The sequence below is a fragment of the Gobius niger genome, assembly GCF_951799975.1.
Source record: "Gobius niger genome assembly, chromosome: 10".
NCBI classification, from domain to species: Eukaryota; Metazoa; Chordata; class Actinopteri; order Gobiiformes; family Gobiidae; genus Gobius; species Gobius niger.
Window position 1 is genome coordinate 9,263,595 of NC_136861.1, and position 16,451 is coordinate 9,280,045.

The 16,451-nt window shown below is 41.8% G+C and overlaps 1 protein-coding gene across 4 annotated transcripts in view; it reads left to right on the plus strand.

Annotated features, from left to right (window-relative positions):
* LOC306968938 (RNA binding protein fox-1 homolog 3-like) overlaps window positions 1-16,451 on the plus strand; it is a 1,481,628-nt gene that overhangs the window by 1,275,205 nt on the left and 189,972 nt on the right. The gene's annotated exons all lie outside the window — the stretch shown is intronic.

Below are 16,451 nucleotides of genomic sequence, written 5' to 3' on the forward strand. Positions count from 1 at the left end.
GAGAGGGAAACATTTTAATATATCCGTGCATGTGTAGCCCAAAATTAATCAAATATTTAAGATCACTAAAGTCAAAATTAAACCCCACCAACATGGTTTATTTATCGTGTCACGCTTGTACTTGCAGCACCACTACTTCATGCTTCGCCAAAGTAGGTCTAGCTCATTAGGAATTCCGTAGCGCCCAAATAGTCTTGTAAATGTTGACAGTTTCTCGCCGGTGTGTTTTTTTTAATTTTAGCTGCAGGCCTGTCAGGAGCGGCGGAGTGTGCGGTCGGGGAAGGGGAGGTCCGTTACCCGGGTTGCTCCTATCTCTTCGGCGTCTGATAACTTCTCAAGGAGAGGGGTTGAGTGTAAAGTGTCAGGACTCGTGTTTTTTTTTTTTTACAATCCTGCACACCTGCGAGAAAAGTTGATTAAAAGCGCCTCGTGAATAGGAAATCCCCCCCCCCCTCACCTGCGCAGCCTTTTTCATCACCGCCGAATTGCCATGCAGGCTCGGCGGTTGAATGATGCTGTGTTTGCATTGAGGGAAAAACCTATGTTATTTTGCCCTCAGAAGGTAATCAAAAGCTGGCGGAGGCAGCGCACTGTGGCCTGGGCGCTGCTCTCGGCTCACTTTGCATTTCAAAACAAACGCTAACTTTGAGTCTCGGAGCTGCTTCGTGCATTTTTGACCATAGTTGACATCTGACAGCCAAGGGCGCGCTGTTCTTCCGCGTTTTATAGACGCTTTTTATAACATGTTTGGTCCTTTGAGGAAGAGCGTAAGATGGACTTGCATGATGTTTCGGGCTAATTCTTTTCAACCTACTAACACAGATATTGAAATGCTTATTTTTTTTGTTGCCACTGGCCTTTTCTCCTCAATTTTCACATTTCACTATGAACAGAAAATACATCAAATCTATAGCTGCTTTTGAGGATTTGAAGGTTTGATCTTAATCATAGTTCAGTTATTCAACACTTATTTTACGATTGTCCTTTGCCATTATGCTAATGTGGTGCAAGGTAATTTTTCTTGAATATGTCTTGTTACTTTCCTCTAAATTAGTCTGTTCAGCACTTTGGTCAATAGTTGTTTTTAAATGTGCTATAGAAGTAATGATTTGATTGATGTGAATATTGTGTGGGTAGTTGCAACATTAAAAGTAATGTATTCATCTTATAAATGCGTTTGATAAGGGAGAATTACAGGATATTTTCAAACTAGCTCATGACAGTTTCATTTCCCTTAGTGAGCCGTATAATTACCCAGTTAATGTGTTTAGATGCTGGGCTGTGTTGGAATTTAAGCAGAGTAAAAGTTAGGGCTGTGCTCAATATATCATATTGGCAATACATCGTTATGGAGTACACAACAATACATGTATCGTATCGAGGCACTTGTATCGCGATACGCAAATATGTTTGTCTAGCCATAGTCTTTATTCAGAACGTATCACGACATGCACTCTAACTACTCAAGTAAAAGGCTTAAACTGCACGCTGAGCTTATTCAGCATAATAAAAAACTATTTTTTAAATTATTTTTTCTTAAAATTCAGAATATGGACATTCTATTGCGAGGCACTGGAATCGCGATATGTACCGTGAACTGTATCGGGAAATATGTGTCATTTCGTAAAGTCTGTATCGGGACACCTGTCACATCATAAACTGTGTATCGGGATACATGTCATATCGTGAACTCTGTATCGGGATACGTGTCATATCGTGAACTCTGTATCGGGATATGTGTCATATCGTGAACTCTGTGTCGGGATACGCGTCATATCGCGAACTCTGTATTGGGATACGTGTCATATTGTGAACTCTTTATCGGGATGCCTGTCATATCATGAAGTTGTTGGCAATACCCAGCCCTAAAAAAAGTATTTATTTTTACTTGTACATCATTATATTTTAGAGCAATGTCTGTATTTTCTAACCCACTACTGGACTTTTCCTGGATTTAAAAGTAAAAGTATCTTGAATTTTGGTTCAAAAAAATGCGTTTTTCCACTTATTTCACTGTAGATGGCAGAAGGTGAATCTTATAACTGCAGTAAAGTAGTTCTGCTCAGAAACATCAGAAAAATAAAACCAGAAAACACCAGTAGCACGTTCAGTCTCTGCAGTTCGACCTGGCGTGAGAACAAAATTTGTTCTTTCAATAATTTAATAACATGTGCCAAATACCTTTCATTTACCACTTTATCTGTGAATATACATGAGTACTCCTTCCACCACCGAGAGTTTTATGCAGAACCGTGATTAGAAGAATACTGTATGTAGGCGTGGGAGGTGTCCACAGCTCCGAGATTGCTCCTCATTTATCACTTACCTTCCTGTGCCGTGAATTTTAAAACCCTCTCTCTCTCCTTCTCCTCGTCCCATCGAACTCTCCCCTTTTTTTTACTTTGAGCTTCCTCGGGATGGAGGTACGGGCCCGTGTGGCAAATTAGCGCTCGTAATGAGATAGGATCTAGCTCTCCTCGCTGCCATTAAAAGAGGCCCTTGGGTGCGGGCCATACTCCTCCACGCTCCTTGACAAGGCCATAGCTCTGAAACTCTTACCTCGACTCGAAAGCGTGTCGCGGCTGAACTCCTGACCCCCTCTCTCCCAACTACAAGTCACGCTGTCCCCCCTGCTCGACACGCTTCCCTTAGCCCCGGCGTCGTCCACCACCCCCTCCTCCTTGCCCCGAAACCCATTCACCCATTTACCAGCTTTAAAACAATAAACCCCTCGCCGGACGACCGCACGGGCAACGACCACGTTCAATCGGTTGCTCCGAGAGGGGAAAAAAAAGGGGGGAAACCTGCTGGGATTGGCCTAAATGATGAAGACTATTGTGCTCCGAAAGAATCAATCGCCGCTTTTCAATGTAATTCGATTCTATCCACAAAGGAGCTCGCGAGGCAATCTTAAAATGGAAATGCCACTTTGCTTTGGAATTGGCCGAGTGGAAGCAATGAAGAGAGAGGGGGGGGGGGGGGTTGCGAGGGAGGGAGGGAGGAAGAAAGAGAGGGGGGACGGAAGGGGGGATAGTTTGCATGGCGGCGTGGGATCTCCTAAGGACAGTAGCAATTTTCAGTAATGCGGGCATGTGTCTTACAAGCCGGGGCCAAAAGTGCTGAAGCGGCAGAAGCGCGGTTATCATTCGCGGGCTAAATGAGCGCGGTGAGGTGGGGCGGGACGCAGAACCCCAACCTCTGCTGCTGCCTGCCTGCCCGCCCCGGGACACAGGCACAAATTAAAGGAAAACCCAGCGGAAAGGGCCTTAACACACGCCGGCAGCCGCGTCTCCTATGGCTCGCGTGATGTACGGCAGGTTTACAGTCCCGGTAATAGGTGGAGATGCGGAGGGAAGCTGGAGGAAATTGATTGCTTTGAATAGAAATGGCGGCATGCGCGGTCCCGGGTTAGATTCCTAGACTTTATATGTGGAGTTTGGATACGGGTGTCCAGGTTTCCTCTAAAAAGAAGTGCAACAAGGTAGTTCTCCAGCTAAATAAACCTACACTTGATCTTTTTAAGTTTGTGAGGTGGGTAGAGTAGCCAAAAAACAAACTTGAGTAAGAGTAGTGACACAAATAATTACTCAAGTAAGATTAATTAAAGGCACACTTTGTAACATTTTGGAATCTACCGTTGCCAACAAAACAAAACATGCTTCATGAGACACTGAAAATGCTAGTTTTGCGGTGGCTAATCAAAGAATAATTTAGATAGAGATGAGGACCTTACCTATTTAGAAGAAGAAGAAGAAGAAGATCTTTATTTATATAGCGCCTTTCACAGACATATAGTCACAAAGCGCTTTTACATGAGACAATTGTACATTCACTCCATGCTCGGTGGTGGTAAACTACGTTTGTAGCTTCAGTTTCCCCTGGGGGAGACTTTCAGAAGCGCTTTCGCGACCACACACGTCTGCGCCAACGGACCCTCTGACACCACCACACACATCATTCATCCTGGCCTATTGTGCATGTTTTTAGCGGTAGGGGAAACCTACGCAGACACGGGGAGAACATGCAAACTCCACACAGAAAGGCCCGTCCGGGTGGGAATCGAACCCGGACCTTCTAGCTGTGAAGCGAGAGCACTAACCGCTGCGCTACCGTGAGATTTAGATCTCATGTTAGGCTGCCAATCTCCATGGAAACGAGCTGGAGACGTCCCGCTCTCAGGTCTGAAGAGAGGTTTTTTGGGGATTATTCAATGGCAAAAATATCCGTTATCAAGTATGAATGTTATTATTTTATTCTAAAAATTGGGTTATATATATGATGTGGTCTGGCTTTATTGGAGAATTCAGTGATTCAGTGGTGAAATGAATTCAACCTGGATAGACTCAGACAGACAAAAGCAGCAATTAGGAAGATTTATTAACAGAATATAATTTTTTGGGCGATCAGACCCCGGGGGTACACATTGATGTAACATTTGAAGTCAGTATGGTTGGACAGGTTGGAGTTTGGGCTGGAGCCTGGACACTGGTGGTGGTTTGAAAGGCCCGTGAAGATGCAGCAGGTAAAAGCCGGGATGGAAGAGGCAGTGATGGGGTGGAGGCGGGTTGCAGCACAGCTGGGAAGCGAACGAACCATGATTGCTAGAGGCTTAAAAGCGGGACCGAGGGCGATGATTGGCTATCACGGAGGTGCGGCTCTTATGCTGATGGGCTGAGGTGGAGGTGTGGCTCTCACAGAAGTGATCACTGGTTAGAGGTAGGTGATGCTGAAACTGGTCTCCCAGGTTGAAGTAACGCCTAGGCTTCATATAAGAGAACCAACACCTGAAATAGTGTGAAAATCTATTAAGACTGAATTATGAAGAAAAAAGTACAAAACACATGAAGCTTTTGCCACTTTGAGATTTTCTCACAGTGGACTGTTTTTTTTTTTGCTCAAATAATAGTACAGATGTTACTAATGTTACTCAAGAGGAAGTAACAAAGTATTCTCTGAAGAAGGCTTATGCTGAAACGTATTGTACTGTTGTAAGTACTGTTTGACAGTTACAAACAGTTACATGTAATTGAGTAAATGTAACTACCCGCCTCTGTTTATGACTAAATATACAAATCATAATAGTAGTAATAGTTATCTGCTATAATATAATCCAGAGCTTTAGCATTATTGGTTAGGCCAACACTGTCGCAGTTGAAGCATTCACTCAAGAGAAAATTTGACTAGGTTAAGTGAAATTTTGTGTCACAGAGTAAAAAGCTTCCCCCCCATTGCTCCATCTAATGTGCCTTCCTAATAAAACACACAGCTTCAAACATAGTGCTCAGTTTGTCCACTCTAGGGTCAGAAAAAAAAGCCACATTAACAGTTACTATTTCCATTCTGGCTCGAAATCCGCCATCATCTGGGCCTGGAGAGAGAGAGCGCGCGAGAAAAAAAAACATAACAAAAACAGTATCGCTAACAGGCTCAGGAGTGGCTCTCGTTACACAGCGCATCTCTCCACCGAGCGTCAAAGAGAGCAGGTGCATTCTGGGTAGTCTACAAAGGCAGCGAGTTGGCCGCGACTGGGGCCTGTCTCCAGTGATGTGCGGCCAGCGTTCTCCCGGTCACACCGTGGGCTTGGAAATCCCTCACTCACCGCAGCGAGCTCTGGAAACAGGCCAGACCGAGAGCGGCACGCCAGTACCTATGTGTTTTTACATTTCAGACAACTTTTCTTCTTCTTTTTTCTTTTTTTTACTACCTCTCAGCACGCAATGGAGACAGAAAAAGAACATTAACCCTGATTTGCTTTTAAGAATAAAGCGGTATAGAGGTTGACATGAAATGTGTCATTCTGGAGGTTTCCGCGGGTGCCAAGCTAGGAATAAAATTAGCGAGTGCTTTGCCAAGAAGCAACACACTTAAAAGTCACTTTGTAGTTGCAAGACGAGCAAAGCAACATCCTATTTCATTTCCTACTTTGTCATTAAGCAATTATCTCTTTCAACTACTTTTGTTTTATGAGACGGACATACACTAACACATGAGCAAGAGGAACTGGCTCATAAAAAGGTTACTGTTGTATTGCGGTGAGTGAATATATTTGTTATGATTCATCAAGGACATGGGCATTTTTTATTTTTCTTTAGCTTATAAAAGTGTTGTTGCTTCATCCATGCAGTTTTAATACATCCTGTTTACTTGTTTGTTGGTCGTTTCTTCTTCTTCTTCTGCTCAACCCATTCTGCGCTCAAAGTGTGTACATCACCGTGCCTTGGATTAGCTGGCATGCCGTTAGCTAAAGGCTTTATGTCAAATAGGGCTGGGTACCATTATTATTCTTGGTTTTCGATACCGATACCTAAATTATACTTTTATCTATATCTATACTAAAATAGTTGTCACGCAGAACCATAAAACAGAACAATAATGTAAATGTATTCCATAAAAGTCAATTTCTCTAAATTTGTATCATTTATTTGAGGTGAAACATCCAAGTAACTTACTGTAAATGCTGTCCCTGGACCAACTGGCATCGAAACGTGTAGATGTATATAGGGTATTTTGGTACCTGTTTATTTTTCCGATACCAGTAATATCTAAACTTTTTTTCCTGATTCCATACTGGGTATTTATATGGACCTTTTTTCCCCTCATTTTAACCTCTTAAGCCTCATCTGAACCGAGCACATTTTCTCCAGTTACTATCCAGGTATCCAAATGTGAAAGCTTCTTGAAAAGAGCTTTTTATATAACGACGAAAACAAAACGTAAACGAAGATCAAAACACAACAAAAAAGCAACAAGTAACACAAACGTGGCAAAAAAGTGACAAAAACACATGGAAACACTATGAGGCAAAATCTTACAAGAGTTTTGTAAGTCCTAGCTTTCAAACGAGGTGTAACAAAAGCTTTTAGATTTAAGTAATGTCAAGAGAATGTGCTCCGTTAAAATGGTTAAAGGCATAGATATCATATAATAAAGGCTAGATATCTAAAGGCGGACTCACTTCCGGCATAACAGGCGGCCATCTTGCCACTGGGATGCTTTCTGGCGAGCTCTGTGGTATCTGCAGTAAGGTACGAACACAAACCCTCCTATCTGAAATTGCAGATTTTCTTTATTATTCAAAGGTGTGCAGTGTCATAACTACATCTCTGACGTTTACAACAAACCAAACCGTTTGAAAATCGGGCAGAAAATTGACCATGTAATGATTATTTAAAAAGTATGCACCATAAAACATAATGTTACGAGTGAGCGAGCTCCCTGTGGCAAGATGGCCGCCGTGTGTGGACGTCGACATCTAGCCTTTATTATATGATGATATCTATGGTTTAAGGGGCTAGATGCAAGTTGGCCATTTTGTACTCACTACTGCCGCCTCAGGTCATACGTGTCACTGCACCTTCTATATTAAGCTTGTGCATGACGGCAGTTCGGGCCCGAAGTAACAGCTTTTTGAGTGACAGTGCAGGATTTTTGCTGGAACATGTAGGGGAAGGAAAATACAGAATTTTAACACTTTTAAACTCCGTATGGTCCCTTTAAACTGGTTAAAATGTAAAATATCAATAATCAGGTACCCAAAATAGTGTTTTTAAGCTCAGTTATGAAAAAAAACAACGTTTTGTATATGCTGGTGTTATTGACATAATAAAGACATTCACCACATGCTGTCTTTGGTGTGTGAAGCGCGGCGCACACATGCTTTATTGAACCATATGTCTTTTGTGTTTGAACAGTGGAGCCGGCTTGACCTCCAACACTACTGAAATATTTACCAACCACACAAAAAAACAGGAGAGGGAAAAAAAAAAATGTCACTTTCCCGGTCCTCCGCGCATCCGTCACACAACCCGGGTGACCCTCAGTAATTCCCACCCCCTCTCCCGAGCGCCCCGTGACCCCCCCGCTCCCCTCCTCCCGACACAAGGCGGCCCTGGTGGCAGGTTTGTCCTCTTCCCGCTGTAATGTAGTATTTCTTGGTTTTCTCGGCCGCACTGTGCCCGATCAGCAGAATTCCCGATGTCCCTAAACGCACCTCCCCTCGCTCCGCCCGTCTCCTCCCTCCGATCGGGCCCGACGCCGCGAGCGGCGCTTTGTCCGACCCCCGCGGACGGGTTTGGCTGAAGTTTAGATCATGATTATCGGATTTCTCTCAAGTCTCTCAAGCAGAAACGATGGCGAAGTAATGTTACATTGACCAGAAAAAAGTTAATTGAATTAGCGATGAATCTCCAGTTCGTCTTGGATTCCTTCAACGTTGTCAATAGTGCAGCAGTGCCTTGTAGCATTCGTGATCCCGTGTGGTGGAGGATTGAAATATTTGTCGGGTGGTAGGATATCTTGCCTCGCAGAGAGAAGGTCCCTGGTTTGATTCTTTCATTGTCAAGTGTGAATTTGTCCTTCCAAGCCAGGACGTGGACTTTCCAGGTCACATAATGGCATAATAAATGAATAAAGAGGATTGATATTTCTAGTTTTGGGTCTTAAAAGTTAAAACTATTTTGTTTTAGATTAAGTTGTTGTCTTTGGTTTGACTATTTCAACTTCACGTTTAAGTATAAGCTACTAAAAGCAATGAAAAGAGTTTTGCCCTGGCACTCTCTCTGCTGAACAAGAAAACAAATCTACATACAGATACGGAGAGTATGAACAGTTTTTGGAAACCTTATGGTAGAAGCAATGAGAAAAACAATGTTTCCATTTTGCCCTTGTCATTTGTTAAAATTCTGCAATTATTGCATTTTCCCATTGGGGAGTAAATGGGGAGTTCTGGTCATCACTACAATAACGCCATGAAACCTATGACAAGGGTTTCATTGACTTTTTTGATTGGAACGACCAAATGGAATTTTCTGCCAAATTATATTTTTTTTAGATATCAAATGGAAACAATGTCTTTCTGATTGCTTGTTTAATAAAGTTTTCAAAAATGTCTTGACACTCTCCACAAAAGCCGGACTATAGAGCACTTCTCGTCACGTGCCGGGGTCCGGAATTAGAAATCCCATTCATATTTAGCATTGACTTTTCAAAGATAATTGTACGTTAAGAGTTTAAAGGAACAGGCCATGTTCTTACCTGAGCTTAGACGAGTTGATGCGTAGCTGTCTGGTCTTTGTGCGTGCCTGTGGAAGAGCATGGTCGCTTCCCCCGTTTGGAGCTATAGGAATATGCTGGGAGAGGCCAAATGCGAACGTCATCTTTTGTCGTTTTGCATGACTGAGGGCACGCACAAAGACCAGACAGTTACGCATCAACTCGTCTAAGCTCAGGTAAGAACATATACTTGTTTAATATAAATCTCAATGTGAAATTTGAATGGGATTTTTACTCCTAGACTCCAGAACAAAGAGCAAGAACAAAACTTGGGTTGGGAACTTACATCGTCAAAGGACTTAATCGCTTCATTGAGTCCAACATGTAAAAAAGATTAAGTGTTGGTTAAAAAAAGGTGCTGAACTCGTACTCATTGTCATTGTCTATTTTGCATTATTCGTTTTCATATCTTAAACTTGTTTGTTGTTCCAAATACAATCAATTTCCAAAGTGTTCACTCATTTACATTCCGCCATAGCTTTTCCCGGTAAACTAGTTTTGATCCACATGCCCAAAGAGACGTCCTGGGATTGTCTTTTTGTTTCATTCACTTCCTGCACAAACAAAGTAGTTTCCCCCCCTAAAAAAAAACTTTCCAAAGCAGTTAATATGTAACAAAAGCTTCCTGTATGATATCCTTTCTAATCCTCGCGCTCTCTCAGATAAACACAGCCAATCTCCTGCTGCGTTTTATTTATATCCTCGAGCCAAAACCCCCAAAACCTTGACACCTCACTTTTCTTTTGAAGATCCCCTTCCCCGGGATTAAGGTGCTCCTAATTGACTCAATTATCCCGTCCAGGCGAAGTTTGAAAAGTAAAGTGTAGGTTTGGGGGGGATTTCTGTGGCATTAAGTCGTCATTGAGAGTGCATCGCCGCGTATTTACGGCGTTTATCCCGGCTGATGCCTCTAATACGGGTATCACCGCGCTCCAATTCGGGTCGTGTCAGCCCCGGTTAGCGCAGTCTCCAGATGAAATTGTCCAAAACTCGAACGATCCATCAAGCCCCGCCGACTCCATAGATTTTCTTTCATCTTTTTTTCGAGTCCTGCCTTTCTCTCTCGATTGGCGGGCCTGTGATGTTGCGCCGGCGTGCGAGGCCAATGTCGCTCAGAGGGTAAGAGAAGGTTCGCGCCTGACCTCGCACCTTTGGGTTAGATCGCAGCGGGGGAGCTTAGGGATTTTTTTTTTTTTATCATAGACAAACCCTTTTCATCTCCAGGCTTGTCCGTCAAAAGAGTCTGATGCCGACATTCGCGGTCAATCAGCGTGGAGACAAGCTGCGCTCTGCCCTTTTGAAAGCTTCAAAATGAACAGTAGCGTCGCTTGTAGATGAGATAATTAGGTGTGATGATATTATGATTATGCCAAGAAAAAATGGATTAACAAATTGTTATTGTCGTGATGTTAGGTGGCACATTGTCCATTTCGCAAGACGGCACAAAACATCTTCCATTTGACGAGGTTCAAATGTGCAAAGGCTCAGTTTCAGACAATGAGTGTACTGAACTTTAATATTTTAAGTTCAAATTGTCATAAAAGAAAAGTAATACGTGATAAGTATACTCAACTTAAAAAAAAAACTATGTTGAATGAGTCCACTGAACCTGTAACATATAAGTTGGATATGACGTAAAAATTGTAATGTGCAAAGCCTGTTTCAGACATGATTTTCCCATAGAAAAAAAAGAAAAAGTTAATTTAATGAGTGCACTGAACTTTAAAATTTTAAGTTCAAATTGTCATAAAAGAAAAGTTATTTGTGTTAAGTATACTAAACTTAAAAAACTTAACTTATAAGTACTTAAAAGTAACGTATAAGTTGGATGTGACGTAAAAATTGTAATGTGCAAAGACTCAGTTTCAGACATGCTTTTCCGATAGAAAAAGTTAATTTAATGAGTGTACTGAACTTAATTTTGTTCAGTTTAAATTGTCAGAGAAAAATAATAATATGTTACTCATAATACTGTTGAATGAGTCCACTGAACCTGTAACGTATAAGTTGGATTAACTCAAAATTTCTGTTGTAATCTAGTTTCAACAAACGTTTTGAGTTTAGTGAACTTGTTCATGTTTACAGTGTAATAATGTTCCGTTTTAGCCATGATTTGACCCCGATTTGGTAGCTTTAACCTCTTAACCCCCACCTGAACCAAGCAGTTTCTCAAGTCTGGCTCTACCCAAATCTAAAAGTGGCAAAAAAGCGATAAAAGAGCGACAAAAAAGTGACAAAAAATCCACAAAAAGTTATAAGAGAGAGAACTAAAAGTGATAAAAATGCAGCAAAAACTCAACAAAGAAGCACCAACAATGTGACAAAACCTCAACAAAAAAATGGCAATATCCGTTTACATCTGTCTGGGGTTTACAGATAGGCTGTAAACCCCAGTCCAAAAGCTTTTAGATTTAAGCAGTGCCGAACTGGAGAAAATGCACATGGTTAAGGCGGGTGGTAGGAGGTTAAGGATCTGTTTTGACACAATCTAATTACATATACCAGTCGTATGTGTTTTCATACTGTATGCATTAGAGTGACTTGAAGAAAGAAACCCCCTAAAGCCTTTGTTTGACCTTTACCATACCCATTTCTAAACCAGGATTCTGCATCTTCAGAGCTCCTTTCTGCTGCGTTTCCCCCCCCAAGTTGCCAAGTCTAATCTATGTTTACCAGGTGAAGCTAATTTCTGACATTAAACTTCATTTGAATTAGCTTCCATGCTATGTTTAGTCGTATGCATTTCAAGCCAAGACTATGAGTCACTGAGGGAAGAAAATAAAGGAAAAAAAAAACAAAAAAAAACTCTTTCCCCGGAGTGATTTTTCAGGTTGCCAGGTCTAATCCGTGAATTGCAGGTGTGGTGAAACAGCTCTTAGACAGACAGATCCGCCCTCACTTCGCCTCTTCAGTTTCGGGACAGCTCCAACCCCCCCAATCCTTCAATCTCCCCACGCAGCCGCTGCCTCCACTCACCCCCGCCGCCGCCGCCGCCGCCGCCGCCACCCCTCCCGATTTATATGGGCCTCACGACTTTTCCCCGTAATGAAATATTCACAGGTCACTGGTTCCCTGAGAAATGATGGGGGTCAGTCAATTGCTTTTCAGCGAGTAATTTTCTCCCCCCTGCTTGTCGTGTTGACAGTCATTAGCGCCGGAGGAAGGCCGGATCGAAGTGCGAGTGTGACACTTGTCAAGACAGTAGCAGTCTTTAGCTCCTCTGCATCACTTTTATTCCCCACTAGATTTTTTCCACCCCCCCTCTCTCCCTTCCACCACTGTTCCGGCTGCCTGTCAGATATATAAATCGCCCTGTCTATACCGCCGCTAGATGTGTATACAGGAGTTGGATATTATGGGTATCGTACGTCTGCGGAAGCTTGCCGTGCTGCGTTGTTCTGCGCTTATCGAACTTGCCAATGAAAACACATTTTTGGCTTGATGTATGAGGCTGATTTTGTGTTGTGTTTTTACATTTGAAAACACGGGTACAGGAGAGGGTTTAGATTTCACTGCTCGTTCCTCTCTTAATGACTGTCCTTATAAAGATAGATGTAGAAATGAGAAGCCACCTTGAGTAATAATGGCCACACAAACACTAAAAATAGCTCCCTGGAAAAAGAATAATCATTTTAAGGAAGAAATTACGTAAAATGACTTGAATGAAGAGATTAAAGCTCCAGTTTGAGTAGGTTTTGGCCTGGTCTTAGATCGGATAATGCCAATGGAACAAGTCATATTTGTCTCAGTTGTGCTTATTTTGTATCAATTCAAATGAAACTGTTTTTTTTTTTAATGTGAAAATCGATTTGTCTGATTTGAAGTGGGATTCCTGCTTGTTCCATTGGCATCATTTTTCCAGTATTTTAAAGAAAAATTATATGTATTTGTTGCATTTTACCACTTTACATTAGCATTCAGCCCGCACTCAATCTAATCGTTCTTTTGTATGTACTTTTCAGGCGGTAAAACTATATGAAATATTTTGAATACAGAAAATATTATTGTTCGGAACCATAAGGGGGGGTGCAATCCTCTGGACCTTGGGAATGTCTGGATTACAGTAGCTTTTTTACAGGGCCGACTCAACCTATCCATAGGCCCCTGGGCTAGCCATGAAATATAGCACCCCCCCCCCCCCCACACCCACCCACACCCACCCACACCCACCCACCCACTCACCCTAACCCAAGATGGCTGACTCATTAATGTAAGCGATCATAGCCATTCTATGAATCTTACTGTTTTCATGCTCACTTATACCAGGGGTGTCCAAACTTTGCTTTAATTGAATATATATCAAATAAATTGAAAGTAGAAACTGTGATTAATTAATTAAAAAGCATGGTGATCATTTTATTGAATTGGCTAACTTCAATACAATAGAGGTGAAGTTATATATCTGACCTCTACTGAGTGTGACCCAGTTGTTTGAATATTTTTCCTTATCTGGCCCTCAGAATCAGAAAATTACGAGGCCCCTAAAGTTCCCTAAAGGCCCCTGGGCACCTGGTCTCCAGCCCAGGTAAGCCCAGTGGTTAAGGCGGCCCTGGCTTTGTATCACTCTTGTCATTGAGTAAATTGATGCTAAATTGCAGGAACACTTGCTTTATTCTTTTTTCCTATATAAAGACATTTTCTAGTGGTGGAAACAAATGTGTTTTGTCCTTCTATATATTGTAAAAGCAGACATTTGCGTGCTGTGTGTCTAATAATAACGGTGTTTTAGGCCAGTTGTCGTTACATTACCCACTAATACTCCATGAAAGTTGTGAAACCTGCTCATGAACTCATCACCGGGAAGAATTGCGATGATAGCAATGCTTTAAGGAAGTTAGGAATGACTGAAGTTCTTTTACACTCTTTGTAAACACGAAACTAGGTATAGGACCTTCACGATTTTGTTTTTCACCAAATTGCAGCAGCGTGACAAACTGTGGCCTCGCTCATTCTCCAAGTTTCAATGCGCCACATGAAGTAAAACATGTTGGCATTGCTCATGAATAGATTCAGCAATACCGGCAGTAGTTTTACTTCATATGGGATCCAAGGGAAAAGCACTAAACGGGTGAGTCGGTCAATCGAAGACACACACGTGGACAAAATGGACAATGCTCCACAAAATCCACAAATTACCCAAGTGTCTACATACCATCCAGTTATTCCTCCTCCTCCACTCTCCCCCTGCTCTTCCCCTGATTCATAAATCCTGCCTGTTTTCTTTAAAGCCGTTTCATCATTCCATGTAACCGGTCTGAAAATTAAAAGGGTACTCATCTCCGAGACCCTTTTTTTTTTTCCCCCTTCCCCCCTCGTGGTAATAATTCACTTTACGGCGAGGCCATCAAAAGCCAATCAGATAAGACACTTGAGATTGGGTGATTGGTGATTAGGCCGTCGGAAATCCCCGCGAAAGTTTAGCCAGGGCCCTTTTTTTTCTTTATGACTCGCCGTGACCTTTAAGGATATTACCATTTGACATGATGAATGACGCCCGAACGAGATGGAGACTTTCTCTTATTAACCGCCACAGAGGAGGGAGAGCGGGGCACGGCCGCCGACGCTTCCTGTAGCTTTTTGTGGAGCGCTGTTCCAATTGATAAGCCGCCATTTTTTTAAAGTAAGGAAATATATAGGGATTGTGGTAATGGAATTCATGACCACCGGTGTGTTCCAATAAACGGGGACACGGGGGCTTACGATGTTCACTCCAAAAAACGTCTATCTAGATTTGTTTAAATGTCTCAAATTGGGCATAATATTTAATTTTGAGTTGTTTTGACGAGCTATGGCATAGTTGGGCATTTGGCCTGAATTATTGTTGTTTGTCCTGAGATGTTTCTCACTCGATTCACTGAATTTTATCTTTATTTCTGCCAATGAGGTAAGAAAATTGTCCCATTGCCAGTTTTACTTTCTTATTTCAAGCAAACAAGCATTCTGAAATGTCATCAAACAAGCAAAGTATTTATGGTCCAATCAGGAAAAAGTCTAAATGAGTGAAAACCGCTCAAAACAATATTAATTATCTCAAATCACGTCATTTAAACCCACGCTTTATATTAAAGGGACTATACAGAGTTTAAAAATGTTAAAATGATGTATGTTCCTCCCCCTACATGTTCCAGCCATGTCTTAATGTGTAGCATGAGCTCAGACCTGTTCACCACAACTGCCTCTAAAATCCTGCGCTGTCTCTCAAAAAGGTGTTTATTCGAGTCCGAAGTGCCGTCATGCATGAGCTTAATAAAGAAGGTGCAGTTACGTATAAGACCAGAGGTGGCAGTAGTGAGTATAAAATGACTAATTTGCATCTGGCCCCTTTAAGCTTTTGCAGTGTTAAATACAACTGTGAACAATGAGTCTATTCATTCATCAGTTTCCAGGAGCGTGTTTCAGAGGTGACCAGTGGGGGCACAAGCCACCCCAGGAGCCATGTCAGGGGGACAGTACAGTACAGTTTTTCTTTCAAATATTCACAAAATAAATGTGAGGAATTGCTAAATAAATGAGCACCGACAAATCCATTCAAATTCATCACAATGTTGAAATGTAGCCGTTCTCAAATTTAAAATGTTGCCATTGAGCCACTCTGGGCCACCCTATTGAAAAAGTGTGGATACGCCCCTGTCAGTTTCATCCCTTGTGGAATTTTTGTCACAGTATGATCCCCATTTACGCAGCTGTTATTATTTCTTGAGCACAAATTGTCCATTCAAAGTGCTTTACAGATTAGCCCGTCACGATAACAAAATTCAAAGTTCAATATATTGAGGCAGGAAACTATCATAATATTATTGAAGTCCGTAAAATGCCATAGAAATTAACTGAGCTTTAAAAATGACCGGTCAAAAAGTAGTTATCTTGAAATATCCCACAATATGATAATGCATTTCTTATCTGCCATTAACTGCAGGTGTCGTAGCATGTTGTGGTTTTTTACTCGTTAATTGTCCGTGAGAGTAAATACTACACTGACAGTAAAGACAAAGCGAGAGAGGGATATTGTACATCCAATTACACAATGGAGATAGATTGTTTCACTTAAACTTGGCTGTAAATACTGTTTAAGTGACGCTAGCCCACAGTTAGCTTTGCGAAAAGGATTTATTAAGGTAAACAAGTTACATAGTTCTGCTTTAACCTTGTTTTGGGCAATTATTACTCTTGTAGTGGCTTTGTGGCTTTAATTTATTCAACTCAAAGTATTTTTTTTGTGGCTAAATTATTGAAAGCAGTATTTTCAAAGCCATTTTCTCTGCCATTGATTTTCATGCTTTAGTCTTTCCACATCCCGACCAACCAATAACCGCTAATTAAATTGAAATGCCACGTCTCTGTTTTTAAAAATTCCCATGCATGTTTCCGTAAATGTTGCATCGATAGGAGGTGCTGCTTCC